Source organism: Tenrec ecaudatus, chromosome 6 (assembly GCF_050624435.1).
Source record: "Tenrec ecaudatus isolate mTenEca1 chromosome 6, mTenEca1.hap1, whole genome shotgun sequence".
NCBI lineage: Eukaryota > Metazoa > Chordata > Mammalia > Afrosoricida > Tenrecidae > Tenrec > Tenrec ecaudatus.
In genome coordinates, this window is record NC_134535.1 from 91,546,839 (window position 1) to 91,570,051 (window position 23,213).

Here is a 23,213-nt window from a genome sequence, read left to right on the forward strand (position 1 = left end):
CTCCCTGGGACCATGATATTGTGGGTGGTGGGAGCATTAAAGAACTAGAGGAATGTGAGTTTTGTCAGTGCTATACTGTACCCTGGCTGGCTTGTCTCTTCCTTGTGACCCTTCTATAAGGGGATGTCCAATTATTGGCAGATGAACTTTGGATCTCCAGTCTGGCCCCATTCAATAGCATTGGTCTGATTATTTTCTTTAGGTCTTCTGATGCCTGCTATTTGATCCTGTCAATATCTTGTGATCACACTGGCTGATACACTTCTTGCATGTGGGCTTTGTTGCTTCTCAGTTAGATGGCCACTTATTTATATTTAAGCATTTAAGACCCTAGATGCTAAATATTTTGATATCTTGGCACCATCAGTTTTCTTCACTACATTTGCTTATGCACCCATTTTGTCTTCAACAATCATGTTGGGAAGTTAAGCATCACAGAATGCCAGGTTATTAGAAGAAAGTGTTCTTATGTTGAGGGAGTACTTGAGTAGAGGCCCAATGTCTGTCTGCCACCTTAATATTTTAATATATAAATATATGTACATAGACCTATATCCCTATTGTTATATATAAATATGTTTATACATGTCTGTGCCTGTATTTAGAGCTCTATAAATACCTTTTGCCTCTGAGTCCTTTCATCTATTTCCTTTCAATTTCCTCCTGTCCCACTATCATGTTCAACCTTCATTCGGCTCTCAGTAATTCCTCTTGAACTTGCACTTGAACAAGCTTGCACTTGAACAAGCTCCACCAGGAATTTTATTCCCTTCTCGCCATTGATTTTTACATCACTTGTTGTTCCCTTGTCCCTGGGTTTGTTGACTTCCTCCTAACTTTCCCCGACCTCCCCCTTTCCCATGTCCCCCAAGAACCATTGGTCCCATTGTTTTCTCCTCAGAATTGTTTCTCCTGCTTATCTCATATAGATAGACATTTTTTGAAAGCCTATAAACAGTTCCAGGTATGTCTGTTGACCCTTATGAATGCTTTCTGATGGAGTCTGATGAGGCGCAAAGCCCTGCTCCCAAAGTCTATGTGAGGAATTCCCCGAGGGCTTCATTGTTTTGCTCCCCTTGTTGCTCTCTTGTGCTCCTGCCCCTTTTGTGTTTTGCCCCAGTGTAGGGTTCAGACTGGGCACAATTCCTGCACTATCTCTAGTCCTGTCCCCCATGGTTCTATGGGTCAGTGAGGGGATGTTAAATACATGTTTTATTTTTTAGATATTCGCTGAGAAATGTTAGGGAAAAACAGTCCCCAAAACATTTATGGTGCTTCCTAACTGTGTGATTGATCAAATTAAAGAAATATATGAGAAAGGCCGCAAATAAGATTCCCACCTAATTGAAAAACAATACTAAAAATGCTCATTAAGCCATGGATTATGTTTGCAGTTGCTCATGATTCAGAAAAATTGTTGTTGAATTCCATGACCCAGTGCACTAGAAAAGGGCAGGAAAAAGGGAGATATCATTGGAAGGTGAAAGTTATGAGATGATAACTTTTGAAAATTTATAGACTCTAGAGTAAACAGATTCCTCTCCCAATATAAAGGCTTTCTCTCACCAAAGAGGTGGACCTTAGGATGCATAAGCAAATGTGGTGAAGAAAGCTGATGGTGCCCGGCTATCAAAAGATATAGCATCTGGTATCTTAAAAGATTGAAGATAAACAAGCAGCCATGTAGCTTAGAAGCAACAAAGCCCAAATGAAAGAACACACCAGCCTGTGTGATCATGAGGTGTCAATGGGCTCGGGTATCAGGCATTTAAGGCCCAGAATAAAATCATACCCAATGTGAATGAGGAGGGGCATGGAGTGGACATGCAATGCCCATCTGTAGACAATTGGACATCCCCTCACAGAGGGGTTACAGGGAAGAGATGAGCTAGTCAGGGTGCAGTATAGCACCAATGAAACACTTTCCTCTAGCTCTTTGGTGCTTCCTTCACCCCACTATCATGACCTCAATTCGACCTTACAATTCGAATTAGACCAGAGAATGCACACTGCTACAGATAAGAGCCGAAACACAGGGAATCTGGGAGAGATAAACCTATCAGGGCCAACAAGGAGAGTAGAGATACCAGGAGGATTAGGGAACTTGGACGGTGCGGGGAGAAAGGGAGAATCAATCACAAAGATCAATTTAGAACCCCCTCCCATGTGGGGACAAATAACGGAAAAGTGGGTGAGGGGCAACAAGGATGTAAGATATGTAAAAAATAATCTATAACTTATCAAGAGTTTGTGAGGAAGGGTGGGCGGGGGAAGGAAGGGACAGAAATGTGAGCTGATATCAGGGGCTCGAGGGAGAAGAAAATGCTTTGAAAATGATGATGACAGCATATGTGCAAATGTACTCGGCACTTTGAAGGATTGTATGAACTCTGATAAGAGATGTAAGAGCCCCTGATACAAGTATTTTTTATTAATAAATCTTTTTATTGGGGCTCATACAGCTCTTATCACAATCCGTACATACATCAATTGAGCAAAGCACCCTTATACATTCGTTGTACTCGTCATTCTCAAAATTCACCTTCCACTTGGGTTCCTGGAATCAGCTCGGTTTCCCTTTTTTTCCCCCTCCCCCCCTCCCCGCTTCCCCCTTCCTCCTGGTCCCTTGATAGTTTATAAAAAAATTTTTAAATTGATAGAACTGAAGAAAAAAAGGAAATGTACATCAAAGACACATTGAGTAAGCTTCAAAGACTTCCTCTGTGTTTGAAGTTTATCTCAAGGACATAGACAGAAATCCCAGGCTTACCAGCAGAACGGTCACTAGGGCAGCTTGTTTGAGATCTCTGAAGTGACAGCGGCTGAGACCAGAGGCAACAGGGTCTATGACATGGTTCCCATGGGACAACCAAAGGAGCCAGACAAAGACCTAAGGCCAGGCAAGGAGACCATGAGACAGAGCAGAGGAGCAGTGCTGAGACGATGGGACTAGGAGCCTGGGAAGCAGAGCAGCAGATGGGCTTCCTGCACAGAGGCCTAAGTTAAGGGACCCTGTAGTTGAGACACGGAGGCCTGAGACAGTCTTGGCTGCTGGCTGAGAAGAGGCGCTGCTGTGCACCAATGACTGTATCCTTACTGTTTACTGATCCCGACTTGCAGCAACCTGTTCACTTACCTAATCGTATTGTCTCTGAGTTATGCGTGACTTTGAAATGAATTCTAGAACCCAGCATAGATGTGAAATATCATGGGAAGAATGTTTGGTATCCAAATAGGGTAAAGGATAGAGGGTGGAGGCATGTCTGACCTCTCCCTTGTGGCAAAAAGGAAGCCAGAGGAGGTCAGATATGACCCTCCTTCATGCCATTTTTTGCACCTGAAATAGAAGATAAAGGGGAAATGGTTGTTTCTTCTTCTAAACACCAAGGAGTAGTCTAAGACTACCACTTATGAAATATTGAGAATGCTGTGGAAAGGAAGATGGGAAGCTCGTTCTTAGGTGTGACGTCAGCTTTATCAGCAGTTTTTCTAATTTGTCTCTGAACTACCTGAACAGGGAAAAGGAGACTCAGAATGAGAGTTCTGGGACTTAGAGGGACATGGGAGCTTCACTCTCACTCTTGTTGGCCTGCCAGGCATATTGACCATCTCAAGAGAGCTGCTTTTGGCCCGTGTTGCTGATGTGACTCCTGAATGTCTCTCCCTAGTAGCCAAAGGCTGTGGACCCCGTTTCTTTGGAGAGTCCTAGGGAGTAAAGGAAGGGAACGGGAGGATCTGATTTCCTGTGTGAGGGCACAATCAAGGAGGAAGCAGCACAGCTGTTGCTGACAGCGTAGGGCAGTGAAAGAGCAACACACACAAAGAGAGGACTGTTATGAGCAGTCATATAAGGCGTAAGCCAGACGCTACCCAGTCCTCATTTTCTTCAGTTCTCCAAGCTGAGCTGGGGTGGGGCATCATCTAGTAATGCAGGGAGCACTGGCTTATGGAGGATTTCCTGTTTGGTAGCTTCCTACTTTGCTAGGAGGAGTTGAATCTAGAGACGGAAGTTCATCTGTGATCCCGGCAGGAGATAGATTTCCAACTTGATATAACACTCTGACTTAGAAATTATGTGACCATGGGCAGGGCAGTGAATAACTTCTGTCCCTTAGTTTCTTATCTGTTTTTTGACGATAAAAGAAATGTTATCCAATAGAGCTTGTCCTGAGGTTTGAATACACCTCATTCTTATCAATCATTCTGCCAGACCGTGGGATGCTGTGTGTCCCCAATAAATGTTGACCATTCCTGAGTGGGAGCCCTGGTGGTTTAGTAGATTACAAATGGGGCTTCTAAATATATGGTCAGCAGTTCAAACCACCAGCTGCGAGAAAGACAGGGCCTTTTATTTTCATAAACAGTTACAGTCGGGGACAACAGGGGCAGGTTGACCCTATCCTACAGGGTTGCAGTGAGTCAGACTCCACCTGATGGCAGCGAGTTTGGTGTTTGTTGTGGATTAGTGAATGGAGTCATGACTGATCATTTCACCACTTGATATTGAACTCTGCCATGAATCTTTAGCTCCCATGGAGGGAACTCTAAATGATATTCTTCTCAGCCCTTCAATGGTTATTGAAGCTGAACTCTTGATTCCCAGATACTGGCTAAGTGAGGCTAACACACTAACTATTTGCATTAAAATATGGAATCTTCTCTCTAAGAAAAAGTATCACTTTGGGACATCAAAATTTACAGAACCTTGTCTGAAAATTATGAAGCATGAAAATTCTCACATAATTAAAATTTTATCTTCTCTAGCCATTTACTATAGCACAGACAAATTTTCAATGAGAACTGAAGTGGTTATTTCTTCCCCCTATTAAGAAGTACCTAACTGAAGTGATTTAGGCCCTTTTAGTTCTTATTTCATAATTTATTATACAACAATAGAGCTGAAAGAGCCTTTACAGGTCATCTGGTACAACCAAAGTATTCAAATTTGAAACACTGAACCGTTCCTTGACAGATGTTTTTAGCTCCAGTTGTATTCAACAAATTTCCATTATGGTGCTAGGCTTTGATCTAGGGGATTCCTTATCTGCGGTCTACATAAAATGAATTAAAAGCCATTCCCTTTCATCCCCCAGGAGCAAGATGTGTGAATCATTTGCTGAGCCCTTGCCTTTTCAGATGGTGTGTTGTTCCCTTCACTGGTTCCTGGTAAGGATTCATTCTTTTTTTTTTTTTGGATGAACCAGTTTCTTTAGCTGTCTTTACAAAAGGGCCCGTCACATGTCACTTCACATTTGTCAAGCCTAAGCTACATAATCTTTCCAGCATGGGAAATTGTACAATAGCTTCCTGGGCTTTCTCTTTATCATCTTTAATCTATCTTCCAAAATTGCTGATTAATTGAGTTACATAATCAAAAAACATTGGATAAACTCGGGGAAGAAGGCACAAAGTATATGCCACTTCCATACACAGGGAATAACATTCCAATTCTTTGCACAAATTGTTAGAGTATCCATAAAAATTATAATTCTGGATTATATTTAAACTTAATGTTATAAAAATAACATGTGAATGATCTATATTAAGTATTAACAACCTAAAATTAACATATAAAACTGAAATAGATATTATTGAAAAACAGGTAAAAGCTGAATGTCTAGAAAATTGTACTTAGCCCTTTTTGCATTGATAGGTTTTTGCTACTGCTTTCCAAATTAAATTAAATTGATTTGGGCATTTCATATCTAGCTCTTCTGAAACTAAAATTTTCTGATCAAGTTATTAATGACTAAATGCAAGGAGTTAAAAGGAAAATGCTGAAAACCCACAATTAAGTCATCATAGACCTAATCGCTGTAGTATAATTAAAGGTTAGCTTAATAAAAATTTCTATAACATTTACGTAGCTCATTTTCCAGAGTATGCTGATAGTGTGGTTTAACTTGATTAGAAAGTTTTCTTTGCTTTTCTCTAGTGTAATTTAAGTATTTCTGTCAGCAATGTATACTATTATTGATGTGCTAGATATCAGAATGGAACAGGCTTTGTTAAAACTTTCAGAAAGTGAGAAAATGGATAGTGTTAATATATATTTTTTGAATTGTGAGGTTTACTGAATGAAGACTTCCAAATGACCTCTTTTCTGCATAAGTCGCAAACCCAAAGCCAAACTCACTGCCCCAGAGTGGAGGCCGACTCTGAGCAGCCTTTGAGAGAGGGTCCCTCTCCCTCAGGACAGCTGCTGATCTCCAACTGCTGACCTTGCAGTCAGCAGCCCATCACATCCCTAGTATGCCATCCAGGATTCTGAAGGCATTTCTTAAGCTTATGAAGTTTTCTAGGAACAGATTATCTCATGTCTTAAGGGCTCAGTATTTGCCAGCCGAGTCAGCTGTTACTAATTCATCCCAATTGTCTTCCTTATCGACTGCTTCTATAACACAGATGCCACAATGGATGCCTAACAAATAACATTATTCTCTTTCACAATTCAGGGTGCTCGATTTCAAATTCAGAATGCCAATGAGAGAGGAAGGCTTTCTCGCTCTGTTGACACTTACAGGAAGGTCCTTGTCTGTAGGCTCGGCATTTCTTTTGGAAAAAAAATCATTTTATTGGGGGCTCATACAACTCTTATCAAAATCCATCCATTCATCCATTGTGTCAGCACATTTATGCATTTGTTTCCATCCTCATTCTCAAAACATTTCCTTTCTACTTTAGCCCTTGATATCAGCTCCTCATTTGCTCCCATTCCTCCCCCCCCATGAATCCCTGATAATTTATAAATTGTTATTATTTTGCCTTGTCTTATTACTGTCTGAAGTCACCCTTCACCCACTTTTCTGCTGTCCATCCCCCAGGGAGGGGGTTATATGTAGATCCTTGTGATTGGTTCCCACTTTCTACTCTACCCTGCCTCCACCCTCTTGATATCACCACTCACACCACTGGTCCTGAGGGGTTCATCTGTCCTGGATTCCCTGTGTTCCCTGTTCCTATCTGTACTAGTGTACATCCTCTGGATTTGTAAGGTAGAATTGGGATCTTGATAGTGGGGAGGAGGAAGCATTAAAAAAGTAGAGGAATGTTGTATGTTTCATCTTTGCTACATTGCACCCTGACTGGCTCATCTCCTCCCCATGACCTTTCTGTAAGGGGTTTTCAGTTGCCAACAGATGGGATTTGGGTCCCCATTGCACACTCCACCTCATTCACAATGATATGACTTTTAGTTCTTCGATGCCTGATGCCTGATCCCATCGACACCTCATGATGACACAGGCTGGTGTGCTTCTTCCATGTGGGCTTTGTTGCTTCTGAGCTAGATGGCCGCTTATTTATCTTCAAGCCTTTGGTACCCCAGATGCTATATCTTTCAATAGCTGGGCACCATCAGCTTTCTTCACCACATTTGCTTATGCACCCACTTTGTCTACAGTGATCGTGTCAGGAATGTGAGCATCATGGAATGGCAGTTTAATAGAACAAAGTGTTCTTGCATTGGGAGAGTACTTGAGTGTAGACCCAATGTCTATCTGCTACCTTAATATTAAACCTATGAATATATGTACATAGATCTATTTCTCCATCATCATATATAAATATATTTACATATGTATATGCCTGTATTTAGACTTCTATAAATGCCCTTTGCCTCCTGGTTCTTTCATCTCTATTTCCTTTTACTTTCGTCTTGTTCCACTATCATGCTCAGCCTTCATTTGGGTGTGAGTAATTCCTCTCAATTACATTGCCCTTGCTCAAACCCTACCAGGTCTCCTGCATCCTCCTCTCCATTGATTTTGGATCACTTGTTCCCTTGTCCCTGGGTTTGTTAACACCCACTTCCTTTCCCCAGCCTCCCCCTCTCCCATGTCCTCCTGGAACTGTCAGTCCCATTGTTTTCTCCTCCAGATTGTTTATCCCACCTATCTTATCAAGATAGGCCTGCGGAGATGATAATATGCACAAAAGCAAGACAGAGCACAGCAAAGCAACCAAAGAAAACAAAACAACAACAATAACAACAACAACAAGCCAATGACAAAAAAGAAAAGTTTGTAAATAGTTCAAGGTTTGTTTGTTGACCTTTAGGAGTATTTTCTGGTCAAGTTTGATGGGGTGCCACACCCTGGTCCCAAAGTATATTTTTGGTATTCCCTTGGGACTTCCTTGCTCTGCTCCTCTTGTTGTTCTGTTGTACGCCCTTAGTGTTCTACCTCGGTGTGGTGGGGTCATACCAGGTGAATTTCCCACACTGTGTCTCCAGTGCTATCCCCTGTAGGGCTATGGGTCAGTGAGAGATGTCATGTCTCTTAGTGGGGCTGGCCATATGGTCCTTCCTGCACATTGGCCGCTCTGAGCAGGAATATCATCTGTCCTCAAGGTTTGGTGGGCCAGGATGTGCTCCACTCTCTCTTCCTCTCTCTTCATTTACTCCTGTGTGCTCTGATCAGACATGACTCTCTCCCTGAACTGTAGTTTCAGTGCAGTCCTCTGAAGTAAATTCTTCTGTGGGGAGGTGGGCTGTTCACGTAGTTGGGATTAGGGCCAGGCCCTCAGGCCTCTCTATTGGTTCCCTGCTTCATACCAGTATGTTGCTTTCACATCTTGGAGCACAGGGTTGAAGTCTGGTCCCTCTTTCCCTGTGGAGGTATAAAGAATACCCTCTCCTTGGGGGATCTTGGCATTTCTTAGAGTTCCATGTGTCTCAGCATCAATCTTCCTCTGATTCTAGGTGTTGAACAGTGTTGTGGGCCAAAGTGTGAGCTCGTCTGACTTCACAAGAGGAGAATAAGAATCAAACTCAGCATGCCTCCACATCCAACCTTCTTTATCCCATTCAGATACCAAGTCTCCCTCCCACGGCACTCTACTCTGCTGGGTTTGATAACCCATTGCAATGACCACACAGAAGTTATAGACAGTACTCCCAAGTATGGGGTTTATTAGGAAAGTTAACATATTATGATTTGGGATCTGGAATGCTTATGACATAGCAGTTCTCTTGTCAGGAATGCCTCTTCTCAGCTGTGTCCCCAGACATACTTCTCTCTGGCCCTTGACCTCTCAGTCACATCCACCAGCTGTTGCAAGTGCTGCAAAGATCCTTTAGCACTGCTGATAAATGTCCAAGGGTCTCATCACTCCACCATAATCTCAGCTTGAATGTACTTGGCTCTAGCTCCCTAGACTGGCAACACTAGCTCTCCAAATTATGTGCTTGGAGGCACCCTCCTCTGCTATTCAGCACTTTTCTCACCTTTCATTTCTTATAAGATAAACAAACAGAAAGAATTCAGATGCCCACTTCCAAGGAAGTAGCCACTGAAAACCTTATGCATCGGACTGAAACATTGTCAGATACTGAAGGCCTACTGAACAGAAGCAGAACATTGTCAGAGATGAGAGTCCCTAGGTTGGAAAGCACTTGAAATGTGACTGCGGAGAAGCTGCTTTCTCAAAGTACAGACAGCAATGATGAGGTGACTGAAGTAAATCTCATAGGAGTAAAACCTATGTGATATTCCTTTGTGATCTTCCTTTGCTGATGCAGTACAACTCACAATAAAAAGAAATAGCTGAAAACATCAATTAATAACCAGAACTTGGAATGTATGAAGTATGATTCTAGGAAAATTAGAAGTTGGCCAAAATGAAATGGAATGAATAAAGACCAATACCCAAGGTGTGAGTGAGCTGAAATTGATCAATGCTGGCCATTTTGAATCAGAAAATAATAGGGTTTACTATGTTGAAAAATGATGTGATCAAGAAGAATGGGGTTGCATCCATTGTCAAAAGGGACATTTCAAGGTCTATCTTGAAGTACAATATTGTGATAGGGTTATATCTATCCACATTCAAGGAAATCCAATAAATACAGCTGCTATTCAAATTTATGTACCAACCATAAAAGTTAGTGAAGAAAAAAATGGAAGAATCTACAAATGTATTCAGTCTGTAATTGATCACACATGCAATCAAGATGCACTGATAATTATAGACTATTGGAATGCAAAAGTTGTAAACAAAGAGGAAGGAATAGTAGTTGGAAGATATGGTCTTGATAGAAATTAAGCTGGAGATCACATAAGGGAATTTTGCAAGACCAGGGACTTGTTCATAGTGAGTATCTGTTTTTAAACAACACAGACAATGACTATACACATGAACTTCTCCAGATGGAATACACAGAAATCAAATTGACAGCAGCAAGGAGATCATTTTGAGTACCAAGGTGTGCCTGATCCACACCATGATAATATATCTGATGCACTCATATGCATGTGAAAACTCAACATTGAACAAGGAACTCCAAAGAATCCTTGAATTTTATTTATTGTGTTGTGACGAATATTGAACATACCCTGGGTTGTTAAAAGAAACAACCTGTCTTGGAAGAAGTTTGGCCAGAGTGCTCCTTAAGGGCAAGGATGGTGAGACTTCATCTCATGTAATTTGGATCTGGAGATCCGCCCCTGGAGAATAACATCGTATTTGGTAAAGTAGAGAAGCAGTGAGAAAAATATAGACCCTCAATAAAATGGACTGACACAGTGGCTGCAAAAATGGGCTCAAGCAGAGGAACCAATCTGAAGAAGGCACAGAACAGGGCAGTGTTTCCTTCTGCTGTGCACAAGGCCACTATGAGTCAGAACTGACTTGATGGCACCACCAACAACATGATAAAAGGTGATGTAGGTCATGCCCATGGAAATTTCCCTTACATCAGATCAGGGTTGTGATCTGAGTCAAGGTGAAGATTTAAGCAAGGATGCTACTATATCTTTCCCTAATCCTGCCTCATTAGCATACCCAACATAAACTAATCCTCTTGAACACAATTTAATCCTGCTTCTTGACACATGGTCAGGGGTTAGGATATGTAGCATACTACAGAATGAAGGAGAATCATCAAAGAATGCAAATCAATGCATAGTCAAGCTGACAGATCCTGGGGGCGAGGGAGTGTTCCCAATTTGTCCCATAACAGCATGTTATTTATTCCCATTATTATCTTAAACAAATAGTTTTAATGAGTTCAGAACATTGAACATATGTGATGGAATGTGTTGTAGTTGATATTGTTATGGGCCATTGCATTGGTTTCAACTCATAGTGAATGAATGAATGAAACAATGCCTTATCCCACACACTCCTTACAGTCGTTCCCCATGGTTGCACCATGTGTTAAACCATCAAATTGAGGCTTTTTGCTCTTTCACCGACCCTCTACTTTTCCAAGTATGATGTCCTTCTCCAGAGACTGGGTCCCTCCTGACTTCATGCTTAAAATGTATAAGACGAAGTTTCACCATTTTCCCTTCTAAGCATGCTGGCTGTACTGCTTCTAAAGCAGGCTTGTTCATTCTCTGGCTGTCCATGGTATATGAAGTATTCTTCACAGATATCAAAATTCAAATGCATTAATTCTTCTCCAGTTTGTCTTTGTCATTATCCAGCCTTGGCATGCATTTGAGGTGATTGAAAATACGGTGGCCTGCATTAGGAACACCTTACTCTTCAAAGTAAATCTTGTTGCTTTTTTAACATTTCAAAGAAATCTTTTGTGATAGATTTTCCTAATGCAATATGTCATTTGATCTCTTGACTGCTGCTTCCATGGGCATTGGTTGTGAATTCAAATAGAATGAAATCCTTGAAAACTTCGGTCTTGTCTTCATTTATCAAGATGTGACTGATTTATCCAGTTGTGAGACTTTTTGTCCTTTTTACTTTCAGCAGACAAGGTCATGCCATCTGAGAGAAGGTAAATGCCCTTACTTGTATGAAATACAAATTTGTTTGAGGTTCAAATTGCATAGCTTGTTTAGTGGAAGTTCCCTGTGTTTTGTCACATATCTAGATCTTTTTTTCCTCTTACATACTCTAATTAAAGGGTTAGATGAGCATTTTCATTCTATTGGCATAATTCAATGATCCCTGTGCCTTGAAACATTCAGCTTTAAGGAGAAGCAGGAGCAGAACTGCTTTGAATATTTGGGTCTAGTCTGCCCAGAGACTGAGTATGTAAGAAGCAGTTCTGAAGGCCTCTCTGGAAGCTCAATTAATATTATTTCTAAAAACCATTTGTCACTGAGTGAGCTCTGATTTATGTGTGCCAAAGTAGTCCTGTGCTCCCTAGAATTTTAAATGTCTGTTTTTTTCTGGAAGTGGAATATCAGGTTTTACTCTAGAAGCATCTATGGGTGGATTTGAACCTCAAACTTTTGTTTAGCAGCTGAATTATTAACTAACCACTCAATGTTGTTGCTATTTACTGTCAAGTTGACTCCAACTCTTGGTGATGCCATGTATAAAAGAATAAAACATTGCTTAGTCCTATGCTATCTTCACGATTATTGTTATGTTTGAGTTCATGCTTGTAGCTACTGTGCCTATCCATCTCATGAAACATCTCATGATGTTCTTTTCTGGTCTCTGGTTTTGTGACCAGAGTAAATTCAAGAATCATCATCTAGGAGTCTGGTCATAATTCTTCTAAAATAGATTTATTTGTCCTACTGGTAGTCCAGGATATATTTTAAAAATCTATCAACAGCAGAGTTCAAATACAACAATTATTCTCTGTCTTCTTTCTTCATTGTCTAGAGTTTGAGTGCATATGGGAGATGGGGAAAGAAAAGCAAAAAGTCCTAAAAAGTCCTGAGAGGCCCGATGGACTCCAGATTCATGTTTATCTCAACTAACTGACTTCAAAAATAGGTTAAGATTTCCCTAATTTTCTTGCAAGGTGAAAAGAAGTGTTACAGGGTGACAAGTCTCCATTACAATGAAGTCTCTGAATTTTATGTAATCACTACTCTGAACATAAGTAGGCAAGGATAATTCTGACAAGTCTTAGGAAGGCTTTTGAAACAAATAACTGATTGAATTTTACTCTATACCAGATAAGCTCTGACAGTCTTTCCAGGTTCCTGATAGTGATAGGGATACTGATCCACATTTGAAATGAACTCTTTCTTATTATAAACTCTCCATAACCAGATCATAAGTAAGGGTACACATACATATATGCATATGACACATATTTTAAAATATCCATTACTTGGTTATATAGGTAAAGATTCCATGAAAAACAATGTACATGGATAAAAAATGTTTCTAGATAAAAATGTTAGCATAAAGTTTTAAAATAATTTTATTGGGGGCTCATACAGCTCTCATTGCAATCTTTGCATCCATCCGTTGTGTCAAGCATATTTGTGCATACATTGCCATCATCATTTTCAAAACAGTTTCCTTCTACTTGGGCCCTTCATATCAGCTCCCTAATTTTTCCCTCCTTCTCCCACTCTCACTCATGAACCCTTGATAATTTATAAAAATATTTTTTTCATGTCTTACACCTACCACTGTCTCCCTTCACCCACTTTTCTGTTGTCCATTCTCCTGGGAGGGGGTTATATGTAGATCTTTGTGATCGATTTCCCCTTTCTCCCTCCACCTTCCCCTTACCCTCATTATTGGTCCTGAGGAGTTTATCTGTCCTGGATTCCCTGTGTTTCCAGGTACATGCTATGGTCTAGCTGGATTTGTAAGGTAGAATTAGGATCATGATAGTGGGGGAGAAGCAGGGTAGAACTAGAGGAAAGTTGTATGTTTCATTGATGCTATACTGCACCCTGACTGGCTCGTCTCTTCCTTGTGACTCTTCTGTAAGGGGATGTCCAATTGTCTACAGATGGGCACTCGCCCTCATTCACATTGATATTATTTTCTGTTCTGGGCCTTTGTTGTTTGATACCGGATCCCATCAATACCTCATGATCACACAGGCTGGTGTGCTTCTTCCATCTGGACTTTGTTGCTTCTGAGCTAGATGGCCATTTGCTTATCATCAAGCCTTTAAGACCCCATATACTATATCTTTTGATAGCCGGGCACCATCAGCTTTCTTCACCACATTTACTTATGCACCCATTTTGTCTTCAGCAATCCTGTCGGAAAGATGAGCATCACAGAATGCCAGGTTATTGGAACAAAGTATTCTTGCATTGTGAGAGTACTTAAGTGGAGTCCCAGTGTCCATCTGCTGCCTTAATACTAAACCTATAAATATATGTACATAGATCTATTTCCCTATCATTATATAAAATATATTTACATATGTACATTCATGTATTTAGACCTCTATAAACTTCCTTTGCTTCCTAGTCCTTTCCTCTATTTCCTTTGACTTTCCTCTTGTTCCACTATCAAGCCTAACATCTTTTTAGGTTTTTTAATTATTTTTTTGCTTTTCTTTTTTCATGAAAGACATACAAACATATCATTTAATTGTATATGTTTAGAGATAGAGTGCAAGTGGGAGAAGGCAGAGAGGAAGGATGAGAGAGAATCTGTGTAGATCACATTTATACATATAAACCAAACAATACTGGAAAGAACAGTCATGAGTTTCTAACCCAATTCATTCATTTTATTCCAGTTACCAGTGGCTGTTGAGTTACTTGTAACTCATGGAGGTGCCATGTGTTTCAGTGCTCTATAAGGTTTAGTTTCAGGCCTTTACCTGAGAGATTTGAACTTCCAGCCTTCTGGTTAACAGCTCAATGAGTTACCTGTTTGCACCACCAAGAATCCCTTTACTTTAGAGACAATGCCTTTGAGTCTCTTGGGTCAGTGAAAATGTGAAGTGACTGGGAGAGTAGAAAGGGTAAAAGTAGAAACAACAATAATAATAAAATAATTAGGGGCTGGTGTAATTTTAAAGGGACCCTGGTGACAATATCTGAAGAGTTTGGCTGCTATCTGAGAGGTCTGTCATTGGAATCCACTAGCCGTTTGGTGGGAGAAGATGTGGCAGTCTGTTCTCCTAAAGGGTTAAAAAACAAAAAAAGACAACTAAACTCATTGCTATTGACTCAGTTCCTACCCCTAGCCACCTTGAAATTCAGAGAACTGCCCAAGGGGGTTTCCAGTGCTTTACATCTTCATGGAAGTAGACTTGCTAGATGAAGGAACAGCCCCCAAATACCCTGATGCTCAATTGATTTTTGGTGTAAGCGAGCCATAGTGCATGTGTAGTTCTTTCCACCAGGTCAGACTGTTAATCAAGCTTTCGATTTAGAGGTTCTGAAAAGATAGTGGAATAGGGTGTGGCAAAAAAGGCCTGACCTGTGGCAGATGAGGGACTGATTTTGCCACCACGACAATGACTTCCTCACGCAGTCATCTCAGTGCGCAAGTTGATGGCAAAAACAGCATGCTTCGCTTGCCCCAGGCACCTGACTCACCTGGCCTCGCTTTGTGCAATTTCTTTTTGTTTCCACAAATGAAGAGGGCAAGGATAGGACAGCGATTTGAAGACATAGAAATGAAGTGAAGAAAAAAAACGAGGGAGGTGCTGTCAGACATCCAAACAGATGAGTTTGAAAAATGGTCCCAAGAGTGGAATCACATATTTGACAACTGTATTAAATGTAATGAAGAGTACTTTGAAGATGATAAAGTTAATTAAAAAATTAAATGTGTAGCTTTGAAACAAATTCTGGCTTTTGGGGGGGTACCCCCTCATATGTTTCTATCTGCTCTTTCTCCAACAGAGCAACTGATGGATTTGAACTGCCAGTCTTTCTATTAGCAGCACAGTGCTTGAAGTACTACCCCACCAGAGTCCTCCTTCAAGATTAGAGCCAAGAGAACACTAGAAGGCATTTCGACCCTGTCTTACACGGTCAATTTAAGTTGGAATTGATTTGATGGCAAGGTGTTTGCTTTTAATTTTAATCCTCAAAGACATGCAATTCAGTAACATGGGTTTATACATTTATATTACTATTGCCAATATTTAATATATTTCTCCATTTTCCTTTGAGTGGAAAGTGTATTTACAGATGAGTCAGAGATTAAATAAATAATCTAAAATAAATCCTGTGAACCTACTCTGTGCTCCATCCTGAACACGGATGTGGGATGCTTGAGGAAGAAATAAACTTCAAGCTGGAGAAAGAAATAAGCACTTTTAGGTAACAACAGCACGAGTCTTCATTCTGTAACTTGTTCTACGCGTTTTCAGTAAGCGGAAAAGCAAACGTCAGGCACATTTTTCATCTCCTTTTCCTTCCATGTTTTCTGTCAGAAGCCTGCTTGCTTCTCTATGCACAATATGAAGGCCAATTTTTTGGTGACATCTATCCAAGTACCCTTAATGGAGTACTTTGTCTATATTCCTAATTTCTGTGTTGCATTCTATTAGCTCTTCATGTGTCTGCCTCATCTATTAAGTCAGGGAGCTGCCTCTGGAACTAATGAGGATTCAAAGAGGGAGAATGTTAAAGACGTGGAATGAGAGTTCAGACTTCTCATTCCTATTTTAACCAGAGACACTGTTTTTTGTTTTCTAATCAAAGAGATGCAATATCATTTCATGCGAAGAGAGGGCCAAATTTCCCAAAACCAAAGTTTTAAAAATTATGAATAAAAGTTAATCACTTAAAAGATTGTTTTATTAGTTTTTTTATTGTGACAAGTTTTGGATGAACAACTTTTCCAGTAGATGAATAAGTGAGTGCCCAATGAGCTAACTTACAAGAGCTATATCACATTTTCCTACAAAACATAGTGAGTAAACTCAATCTTTTTCAAACTCTTAGCTAGGAGAGTAACAGAACTTCAAACGTCGCTGGGAATGGCAGGCCGAAGGAGAGGACCAGGGCCCCTGGGACTGATTTACGAAGAAAGGTGGTGAGATTTTATGGAGTGGAAACTAGCAGATGGTCTACACATCTTTTTTTCCATTCCCACAATAACCATTCCTTTAGCTGCTCCTGGAAAATATACGCTGAATTGGCACAAGAGCTTGCAAAATGCTCTTTGGAAGATCTGATGAAGTCATATGTAAATAACAAGCACTTAGATTCTCAACACAATGACAATTCTCAGCATCCCCTCATCTCTGGACTCACAGTTGTGGGTCCTGTGGGTGATGAGTGTTTCATTCTTCATACAAAACTGTCTCCCCAGCTTTTTTTTTTTTTTTTTGCCCAGAGACTTGGGAAATCACAGGTGTGGGTTTTAAGCTGCTCGTCTAGACAGAAGATATAAAAGCATTAGTCAACGTCTTCCAAATATATTTGCATGTCTTGTGAGCCAATTTTTTACAAATCCATTTAACAAACCTCAGTAAGTAATATTTTTCATTCTTTTAGGAACTAGCTATCTTTAAAAAATACTCAATTTTGATCTTGTTGAGAAGATACATGGCAGGACATACAGCAATCCAATAATTCCTCCAAGTTCAATTCAGCAACTTGCTATTGCCAATTTGATCCTATATAGACAGATCTTAACACAATAATCAAGTCAGATGTTCTTCACTAGTCAAGATAAAATACTGTTTGATCTTCAGAAGGCTTCAGAGAATAGCTTTAGTTTAAAACGTAAAGATGATCTTAGGGTTATAGTGTCAGATTTTATCCAACCTCCACGGCTCCAGAAAATCTGGATTTTAGGAACAAGGTCTATATATTTGATTTTTTAAATTTATACTCCAACCTACTTGTAGTCTTTTTTCATTTTGCTTAAAATGTAAAGCAGATTATACTTAAAATATAGTACCATTAAGGTTGAAAAGTTGTCCTCAACTTGGGAATCATATAGAACAGTGTAACTTTCACATCTTGGCTTCTTTTGTTAGAGCACTCTAAAGGAATTGAAGTGCCTTTCAAGAGAGTCAATTTTTTATTCTGAGTCTTTTTGTCAGAAAATTTCCTTTATATAAGGTATAGGATTAATCCTACAGACAATTAGATCTGGTTCTACCTTATGTGAGAAGTCTAATCTTTCATAAAGAAATCCATTTAATGTATGAAGACACATTTTTTAAAAACAATTTATTGGGGCTGATACAATTCTTTTCACAGTTCATACATATACATACATCAATTGTATAAAGCACATCTGTACAGTCTTTGCCCTAATCATTTTTTTCTCTTTTCTTCTTTTACATTTTATTAGGGGCTCATACAACTCTTACCACAATCCATACATATACATACATCAATTGTATAAAGCACATCCATACATTCCCTGCCCCAATCATTCTCAAGGCATTTGCTCTCCACTTAAGCCCCTTGCATCAGGTCCTCTTTTTTTTCCCCCCTCCCTCCCCATTCCCCCCTCCCTCATATGCCCTTGGTAATTTATACATCGTTATTTTGTCATATCTTGCCCTATCTGGAGTCTCCCTTCCCCCCTTCTCTGCTGTCCCTCTCCCAGGGAAGAGGTCACATGTGGATCCTTGTAATCAGTTCCCCCTTCCCAACCCACTCACCCTCCACTCTCCCAGCATCGTCCCTCACACCCTTGGTCCTGAAGGTATCATCCACCCTGGATTCCCTGTACCTCCAACCCTCATATGTACCAATGTACAGCCTCTGTCCTATCCAGCCCTGCAAGGTAGAATTCGGATCATGGTAGTTGGGGGGAGGAAGCATCCAGGATCTGGGGGAAAGCTGTGTTCTTCATCGATACTACCTCACATCCTAATTAACCCATCTCCTCTCCTAAACCCCTCTATGAGGGGATCTCCATTGGCCGACACTTGGGCCTTGGGTCTCCACTCTGAACTTCCCCCTTCATTTAATATGATATATATATACATATATACACATACATATATACATATACACATATATACACATACATAAACACACTTATATCTTTTTTTTTTTGCATGATGCCTTATACCTGGTCCCTTGGGCACCTCGTGATCGCACTGGCCGGTGTGCTTCTTCCATGTGGACTTATTTGCTTCTGAGCTAGATGGCCGCTTGTTCACCTTCAAGCCTTTAAGACCCCAGACACTATCTCTTTTGATAGCCGGGCACCATCAGCTTTCTTCACCACATTTGCTTATGCACCCATTTGTGTTCAGCGATCCTATCATGGAGGTGTACAGTCAATGATATGATTTTTTGTTCTTTGATACCTGGTAACTGATCCCTTTGGGACCACTCGATCACATAGGCTGGTGTGTTCTTCCATGTGGACTTTGTTGCTTCTGAGCTAGATGGCCGCTTGTTTATCTTCAAGCCTTTAAGACCCCAGTCACTATCTCTTTTGATAGCCGGGCACCATCAGCTTTCTTCACCACATTTACTTGTTCACACACTTTGGCTCCAGCCGTTGTGTCGGGAGAGTGAGCATCATAGAGTTCCAATTTAATAAAAGAAGGTATTCATGCATTGAGGGAGTGTTTGAGTAGAGGCCCAAGGTCCTTCCGCCACCTTAATACTTGACCTATAAATATAGACACATAGATCTATTTCCCCATCGTCCTATATATATTTGCATGTACATGTCTTTGTCTAGATCTCCATGAATGCCCTTTGACTCCTAGCTCTTTCCTCCATCTCCCTTGACTTTCCTCCTGCCCTACTACCATGCTTCATCGCCACCTGGGCTAGAGTATACCTCTTCTCTAAGCAACCTTACCCCTGATCATTTCCCACCAGTCCTGCCACTCCCCCTTCTCTACCATTTGGGGTCCCATGTTTTTCCCTTGTCCCTGGGTTTGTTAACACCACTTCCTTACCCCCCCTACCCCCCCACCCCAAGTCCCCCCGGAACTGTCGGTCCCGTTGTTTTTCCTCCAGATAGTTCATCCAGCCTGTCCTATTCAGACAGACCTGTGAAGTCACTACCATGCACGAAAACTAGACAGAGGAAAACAAAGCAACAGTATACAACCAGACAACAAAATAACAAAAACAAACCACTGACAAAGAACAGAACAAAACAGTTCACAAGAGAAAAGCTTGTAGTTAGTTCAGGGATCGTTTGCTGGCCCTTAGGAGCATTTTCCAGTCCAGTCTGTTGGGGCACCACGCCCTGGCCCCAAAGTCCACTTTCAGCATTCCCTGGGGACCTTGCCACTCCATTCCCTTGCTGTTCCGCTGCACTCCCCCAGTGATATGCCTCGGTGTGGTGGGATCAGGTCAGGTGCAATTCCCACACTGTGTCTCCGGTGTTGTCCCCTGTATCGCCCTTAGTCACTGAGGGGCATCATGTCTCATAGTAGGGCCAGCCATGTTGTTCTCTCTGTAGACTGGCTGCTCTACTCAGGAACATCATCATCACGGCCTGGTGGGCCAGGCTGTGCTCCACTCTCTCCTCCTGCCCCTTCATCTGCTCCCGTGTGCTCTGATCAAATATGTCCATCTCCCAGAGCTGCAGAGTCAATGTCGTCCTTTGGAACAAATTCTTTTCGGGGGAGGGGCAGGAATCCACTTAATTTATGGTGCTGGGGCCAGCCTCCCAGACCTCTCCACCGGTTATAGCCTACCTTAAGACTTTCTCTTCATCACTGAACATTCACACTTTAAATCTGTTTTTCAAGTAATGTGGATTTGAGGATTTGCTCTCTATTAGTCATCTTCATAGGAAAATTTTCCAGGGTTTCAATGTCTCCTCTAAATTTATGATAATTATTTTTACCATCTATATTTTAGTGTAAGCTCAGATGTTGTTGTTAAGTATTGTGGATTTTGTATTCAGAAGTTTACAATTTATGTTGGATTTCACAACCAGAGTTTTATGAGAAGTAGTGTCTCGTAAGTAATTACCTGTGGGGAAAAAGTCTTTATGATAATGTGAATCAGGAAAATGCAGGTTTTTCATTTTGCTTAAATAAAATACTGGGTCCTTTAATAAATATATATTGTTCATATTTGTAAAATAAAAGTCTGTAATTTCAGTATAAATAAACTATTGAATTTTCTTTAACCTAGTACACATTCCAACCCAATTCAATGTGATTTTTCCCTTCCTCCTAAAATGATACCCATTTGCACAGTGTTGCTCTTTGCAGGTTTTAGAGAAAACTTAAAAGGTCAATGTACTCATATTTTCATGTGGAATCATTTTGAATTATGATCACTCATACGTGATAATGACTCATAGAGCATGTAAAAGATTATAAAGAAACATGCAAAGTCTACATGCCTGAATTCAGCATTGTTTTTTCTTGTGAAATTTTCCAAGGGCTTAGAGGTTACATCTTTGCAACCAGAACACAGTCTGTGAAAAACTAATTCTTCACTAGACCAATTGATATTTCAAAAGATAAAGAATTGAAGTAACAGTCAAGGTATGTGAATAAAGGCAATTAGCTCTTTTGGACATACTGAGTTTATGATATTTATAAGACATACAAATTAAGATATTCCATAGAGAGTAAGAAATACATATATTCATATGTGTATCAGGAGAAAAACTTAGGAGAAGGATTAAAATTTGGTAGTCATTTATATATACACATTTACTAACATACACAGCAAACATTTATTAAATACACTAGACACCAAATACAGTGTCATTAAAGCTAGGAGAGTGTACTGAGATACTGGGCTACTGCATGAAAACATCCTTGAGAAAACATGAAGAAAATGAGACTGAGGCTTGGACTCTGGGAAAGACCGATATAAGAGGAGTAACGGAGAAAAGGGGATGAAGAAGGTGCCACCCAGACTGAGAAAGGACAGTCCAAAGGCTAAGAATTCAAGAAATTAGAGAATGCCCAGCAGAGGAGATGTTCAACCTATCAAACTCCATGGTATGGCATTAATAAAGACTTAGACCCATCACAGTTTTATAAAAAAAACAGCTGGTCCCATCAAATGAGAAAATTAAGAATAGAAAGTGTGTGTGTGAGAGAGAGGGACGGAGAGCATGTTCTTTTTCTGTAGATTGGGTATCCTGACATGTGCTGTGACCACGAACAGACAAATACCATTCCGATCCAAACCATGACAGAGAAGGAAGTAAGCTAGAAGAATAGCCGCCACCGTCTAGTCCCTTAAAGTACCTCTCAACTGGAGACTGGAAGGAAGGGAACTGTTGGTGCAGTTTATAGGTTAGCTCGCTTAAACTTGAAGTGAATACAAAAGGATGTACAAATACCCAAAGGAATAAATGCTAGATATTCTGCTTAGGCTTAAAAAGATATTTATACATGGCTATTTGGGTATAGTAAGAAGGCCTTGATGGTTGGGGTAGAGGAGCTTCATGAGCAAATGAAAATATTTATTTAGAGGAATATGACACTACCTTCTAAATGATTCCAATGCATAGCTACCCTATAGGTTAGAGTAGAATTGCTCCGTTAGGTTTCCAAGACTGTAAAACATTACAGGAAAAGATAGATAGCCTTATCTTTCTCCATGGAGTGGCTGGTGATATTGGAACTGCCAACCTTGTGGTTAGCAGCCCAAAGCTTAGCTCACCAGACCACAGGGCTCCTTCTGTAGATGCAGGCTTTCAAAATGCTGAATTGAGAAGGAAAAGAAAAATCTTGGTTACAGAAATGCAGTGTTGAGGGTTTATGACATATTTAGGCTGAGCTAAAAAGGGTGAGTGGGAGGGAGAGATAGCAGATTAAGGTCTAAGATGATATGAGGAGACACAAGGGATCCAGGACAAAAGATTAGAGTTATTTTTGACATGTATCCCCTCTACCATATTTATGAGATGGACAAGCACAAAATCATTTTCCTTTTGCTGGCCAATTCTACACCAGCAATCCCTTGTGTTACAGAGTAGAATGGTTCCATATGATTTTTATTGGATGTAATCTTAAAGAAATAGATCCCAGGATTTCTTTTGCAGTGCCAATGAATTGGTCTAAACACCAACATTTTCATTAGCTATTGAATATAAATCATTTTCACTATGGTGATAAGTCTCAAAACTGTAGGAGAGAAGGGAAATGAAATTGAGCAAGATATTTTTGTTTTGTTTGTAATTAGGAGAAGGGAGATACTTAGGATGAATATCTCGTTGTTATTGACAGAAATGCTCAGGGTAGAGTTGTTCAATCAGTACATATTACAAAGTTCTTTCAGGGCTGCTAATAAATATCCAGATCCTAGGGCTAGTAAACTCAACTCCCAAATTTAGTGCCAGTGGCATTTCACTACATTAAGCCTCAAAGCTTAATGCCTGGTGGCATACAGCTCCAGGTCCATGGGTCAGTAAACCGAGTTCCCATAAGTAAGTACCCAGGGGCCTCCCATTCCACCAGCCAGTCTCCTGCCCCAAAGTGCTCAGCTCTACTTGCTCTTTGGGCTGGCTCATGTTCTGGCTCTTGGTTCTGCTGCTGCTCTTCTGGCAGTTCTCCAATGCCGTTGCTGTCTACTGGATCAAAGAGGTTCCTATATAGGGATCTCGGGGTCCAGAGGATATGCTCCACTTACTGGTAGTGAAATTCTCCACTTTGTTTT